A 6,000-nucleotide genomic window follows, 5' to 3' on the forward strand; every position below is an offset into this window, starting at 1 on the left:
AAACTAAATTTGGGAATTCATTGCATATCTTGAGAATAGTTTCGGTTTTCGAAATTCCTTGGTGTCCAAACATCCTTTGTCTATAAATACCTAAGTTTTCATTTCTAGCAAACTATCCTAAGAGCCAGGAAAACTTCATTTCTTGTTGTTTCTGGTGGAGTCGTCTATTGGGAGAGAAAGTATCCTAATTAGGTGAAATCTCTTACGACCGCTCGTTTAAAGACTTATGTGGGATCAATAAGCTATACGAGTAACGTTGGTGGGAAACTAGATAATTCAAGTGTTGTTGGTTTTCGATTTGATTTGTTGACTAATGGTTGTTGAAACTTTCATTGCACCTAGTTTGTTTATGCTTGAGATTCTTCTCTTCTGATATAAGATTCACTCAGACTAGATCACAATATCAACGGGATCTTTAGAACTGTTGTTAGATCTAAAGACATCTTGTGATTATCCATTGTTAACAGATTCCGTTCTGTACGTGATTGATCACAAGAGATTCAAGTAGTGTTGTGCAGGTATCTGAAGAAAAAAGAAGATTTAAAGACGAATAAGGTTTCTTATTAGTTTTCGTATCTTGTGGATTTAGTGCACAAACCTTGATCGGCTGCGATCCAACTAAAATCAGTTTATCTTTAATATATTTGATTGATTAGTTGCGTGAGATCGACATTCTCTATATTTCTCTTTGAGATCTATATTTCTTGAGCGCGAATCTATACTTGACTATTTCGATAATTAATGTTAGATTGATCTAACCAGATAAAGGAGTTTATTAGATTAAACGGAATAGCCTTTTTCAATGACTCATTGTAGATGGTGGATTTTTAACAAAGGGTAAAATCGTAACCTTACATGTTCCTGATCCAGCAGTCAGACGAACATTGAGAATTATCTCTCATTAAAGCGTGAAAGCTCATGCCACACCTCTGATCGAGCATAAAATATCTTCAAAATTCTATGATCGAGTATATTACTTCTCAGAGCATATATATGCAGTCTCTCAGCTGAGACCACGTCATATTTCATTAACTGAGCAATTTCAGTAATCACCTCTGTAAAAGATCGAAATGATTGGACGGCTCCTAGATGTATTACTCACTAGTATAGAGCACTAACGTCTTCAGGACGTCGCAATGTTCCCTGACTTTACAGAATAAAAATTCAAATCGAGCGTTCTGCTTAAGCTAGCTCATACCTCGATTTTCGAATAATTATAATGCTTCTAGACAGCATGCCTGCTAGTATAGAGCCACCAATTAATTATTTCTAGTTGCAAGATTCATCAATTGAATTCCTAGAAAATATTCTACGTTACAATATCTCGTTACTTCAGTTCATGGCTCTTCCCAGCAGAATTACATGGGTTAGCAATAAATATTCAACGTACGGGCATCTGATCCACCATCTAGTAAGCCCCGAGGGAATGGTGCAAGTGTATTCGGAAATAAATGCACTAACGAGCACCTGAATGCACGAACGAACATTCAATTACACGAAAGAACTATGAAACCATGGAGAAAATAATAATAAAATATTTAAAAGAGGCGTCTAAGGGGACCAAGCCCACCGGCCGGCAGGTCATGCCGCCATGGCCGGTCCCATGCCCCTTCCTTTATTTTGTCATATTTTGTTATTTTCCTTGATCCCATGAAAATCCTTTCGTTTGAGCAAATCCCTTCAATTCGTGGTATTTTCTTCACATCAAGGAAATTATACAAAAATTACATAAAATTAGGAAAGGTGTCACGGGACCATGGTTACTAGCCGGTCGACAATGCCCTAGCCGTGACCGGTCCCACACCTTGTAATTCCTTATTTTATTAATTGTTATTTCCATTGTCTCATGGAAATTCCTTAATCTTATGAAACTTCCCAGTTTCATGGTATTTCCTTCACATCAAGGAAATTATACAAAAATTACATAAAATTAGGAAAGGTATCATGGGACCGTGGTCACTAGCCATCCGGCCATGCCCTAGCCGTGACCGATTCCACACCTTGTAATTCCTTATTTTATTAATTATTATTTTCATCGTCTCATGTAAATTCCTTAATCTTATGAAACTCCTCAGTTTCATGGTATTTCCTTCACATCAAGGAAATTATACAAAAATTACATAAAATTAGGAAAGGTGTCACAGGACTGTGGTCAGTAGACGGCCGACCATGCCCTAACCGTGACCGTCCCATACCTAGTAATTCCTTATTTTATTAATTATTTCCATCATCTCATGGAAATCACTTAATTTCATGATATTTCCTTCAGATCATGAAAATAATATAAAATTACGGGAGACTCACGGGACCGGGCCCTAGCCGGCCGACCATGCCCAAACCGGTCCCACATGCCCTTATTTTATTATTATTAATATTATTTATTTCCCTCATCTCATGGAAACTCCTTCACTTCAAGGAAACTCCTTGATTTCATGATATTTCCTTAAAATCATGAAAATAGTATAATATTAGGAAAAGTGCCATTGGACCGGGTTCATTGGCCGGACGGCCATGCCTTGGCCATAGCCGGTCCCACACTTCATGTTCCTTCATTTTATTATTATTTCCTTCATCTTATGAAGTTTCCTCAGTTTCAGCAAAATCCTTGATTTCTCCATATTTTCTCAAAATGTTGCTCAAATGCACATCAGAAAATATCAAAATTATCAGGGATGACACACAGACACTTTGGCGACGTGACCATATTACCTTGACCGACTAAGGTTGGCTCTTTGGCTTACAAGGAGCCGGTCCCACACATTTTCACAATTTGACCTAATTTGCAATTGCACGTATTAGGTCCAGAACTCTTCCAAACGACCGGGAACTCCATAAAATGATCGTCAGTCGATTCGGTGACCAACCTGAGACGGTTTCATGACCCCTTGGTCGGTCCTTCATCTCTTCATAATTTATTAGGTTTTATCACCTAAGGTTCAGACAAACATGATTCGAATAAATGATTAAACCAGCATTTGATCATCTTTTCACCAACTGGTCTTCAAGAGACTTTGGTATTTTTCTCACTCGAATCTAGGCGCTTCATGGTCGATTCATTATCCCATAAATCCGGTCCCTTCTTCACTCCGTGGTTGATTTTCAATAAATCATCAATTGGTCAGCAATTGATCGAAATTAGGGTTTCGAATCCAAGGTTCATGACTCCATATTCAAACGCTAATAATTTTATGTTGATCCTGTGATCAACATCTTAATTATTATACTCGGTTCAATTTCCAGTATTTTAAATTAATATTTTATTTAGTCCTGCTACCAAGAATTTATCAAACGAGCGACATTTGCTCAAATGAGCAATATTTGCTCAGACTAAGGAATATTGGTTCAACTATCAATATTCAACAATCCTGAGTAATATTTTCTCACCTTAACTATCAACATTTACTCGAGAATTATACCTCTGTCTCAACAGACACGTTCAATTCATGAGTCTTAGAACATTTGCAAATTACGTTCGACTCAGCAATACAAGGACTCATCGTCCCATGAAGTCAGCAACTGACTAACTAAATACACGTCTGCCTTGCAGACTCCACAATCACGAGACATCAATCGTGGCACATGGGGGATATTAACTAGGGTTTTGGTCTGGCGTCCTACGGCACGTGTGTTCTCCCACGGGAAGAATGTGAGCAAGTCGTGCAATCAGTTGAAGGAGTTAGCAAAGTAGTGGGTAGAAAATCAACCAAGTCTCCGCACGATGAGAAACTGGTTTTAACACGATTTCCACTTCCTCACTCTTTGACTCCAGCAACTGTGACACTTCATGGGATCAAGGTGTTTACAATTCTAGCAATATAAATAAGTCTTTGAATCATGATTGAACAACAAACAATTCTCGATAGACAGTCTTTCGTCTACACGAACTCATCGTCTTAGAAATTACTCTCAACTGAGTAAACTCAATCATTCAGAAACTATTTTCACGCAAAATACACAACACACCAACAATCCTTAATCACCATTGATCTCACACATTTCTCAGCTTCCCTCCTACAGATCGACCCATCCTCTCTTGTGACCGAATTGACTTTGGAACGACCGTTGTCTTGGTTTAGGCCGGAGTCCTACAGATTGATCTATCGAACTTCTTGCAGTGCATCTGTGTGAGGTTAAATATTGCGCTCGGTTCAAGGAGACTCCTCCGCACGGTCGTCTCCTCAATTCCGAAAAAACCAGCAAATCGTTTTCCTCCCTTTACAGATTGGCAACCACAGTGGGAGATTATTCTCTCGGTTGCAATCTCAGTTCTCACAAAGATGGTTGATCTTAGGCCAGGTTCGGTTAAAAATGCTAACCCAAACAATGCTAGTACTAGCAATACCGGTGGTGCTCCAGAAACTGCTCCAGCTCTTAACAACGGCACTGGAGACACTACTCCTCCTCAAACCAACATCGGAAGCAATCCTCTTTGGACGGTCTCCTGAAGAAACCAGAGAAAATCCACCTACCATAGGTGATCTCATTAAGGTGGAAGAGACTCTTGCCAAGAATCAAACTGACATGGCCAATACTCATAAAGAGCTGTGCAATTATCTCAAAACTCTCACTCACAAGATGTAAGAGAAAACTCAGGAAAAAGGAAAAGGCAAAGAAACATCTTCGGTTGTTGATCCTGAAGTCACTCCAGTTCATGTGGTGGATGACGATGAAGTTCGTAAAGCTGCAGACGAGCCTTCAGTGAAGGAGACACCGAATTTCATCACTCAGGAAGATTTGGAACGCCTCGTGGAGAACCGTGGAAAAGACAAAACATCACTTGTCCATTGTCACCAACCTCCAACCGTCCACAAATGTTGTTGCAGAAGGGAGCAAACGGAAAGCCGAGTCACAACGCAAGCACGCTTCTCCAACACCTAGGATCCTCTGGAGGCATAAAGAAAAGATAATCAATTCTGAAATGCACAAACCTCGACCCGGCATCAACGAACGGGGAAATGGTCTGACAGACTCAAACTTCTCTCTTCTCACGAAGGAGTGATCGAGTTACTGGAAGTCTGGGTTCAAGATGGTACAATCAAATTGTCGTTCATCAGGAGAGAGCCAACTGAAGAATAAATGGAGAATCCCATGTACTGTCATCTTCATAGATTCATCAATCATCCAAAAAGTAACTGCAATATTTTGAAGCAAATCTTCAAAGAGAAGGTTGATCCACAATAGCTTCAACTGGGGACTAAAGGAATACACACAAATCCTCTCCCAATCAGAACCTTTACACTCTTTGAACAACGAGTTGATAGACGCATTTATGTATCTATTTTGTTCTCAATATTCTGTATTGTTAGACTCGATTAAGTGCTTATTGTGTTATTTTGTGTTCTTGTAGGAAATTTTAGAGAAATAAGCCCTTGCGGCGAAATGGGCTCAAAAAGTGGTGTTTTACACCCCCAAGACAAAGTATTAAAGGAACCCCATAAATGCACTGGAAACGTCACAGAAATGTCCCGGAGGAACCAAGAAAAATTATTATTTCCACCCAAAAATTACTATTTCAGCCCCAATTGCTAAAGGGACACCAGAACTGGATTGGGGGGAGGCCAGTTTTCTTCCCAAATTCAAATTCCAAAATTGGCGGGAAAATTTGGTTATTTACTGGCATATTTGCCAATCGATTTTTGAAGGAGTTTCAGGCCGATTCAATGGCTGAAACTCATTGGGTATCTTCTGCTGGGCTAGATAGGAAGGATATGGGTGTTGGATGCGATCAAATTTGGATGGAAAATCCATCAGATGAAATCAGAGCAGACGCGTGCATGGAAAATATTTCACGGGGTTTTGATGAGTTGGAAGTGTGCTGCTCGTGTTTGGATGGGGCTTGGCTATATTCTGAAGTGTGTTTGAGATAAACAAAGAAAATCTACTCACGATTTACAGCTCCAGACGCGTACAAAGATAATTCAGGGAAGAAAATATTCCGAAATATTTTTCTTCAATGGCCGAGTAAAATGAAGATTATTTGGAGTTAATAGAGGAGATTCA

Source organism: Papaver somniferum, chromosome 11, assembly GCF_003573695.1.
Source record: "Papaver somniferum cultivar HN1 chromosome 11, ASM357369v1, whole genome shotgun sequence".
Lineage (NCBI taxonomy): Eukaryota > Viridiplantae > Streptophyta > Magnoliopsida > Ranunculales > Papaveraceae > Papaver > Papaver somniferum.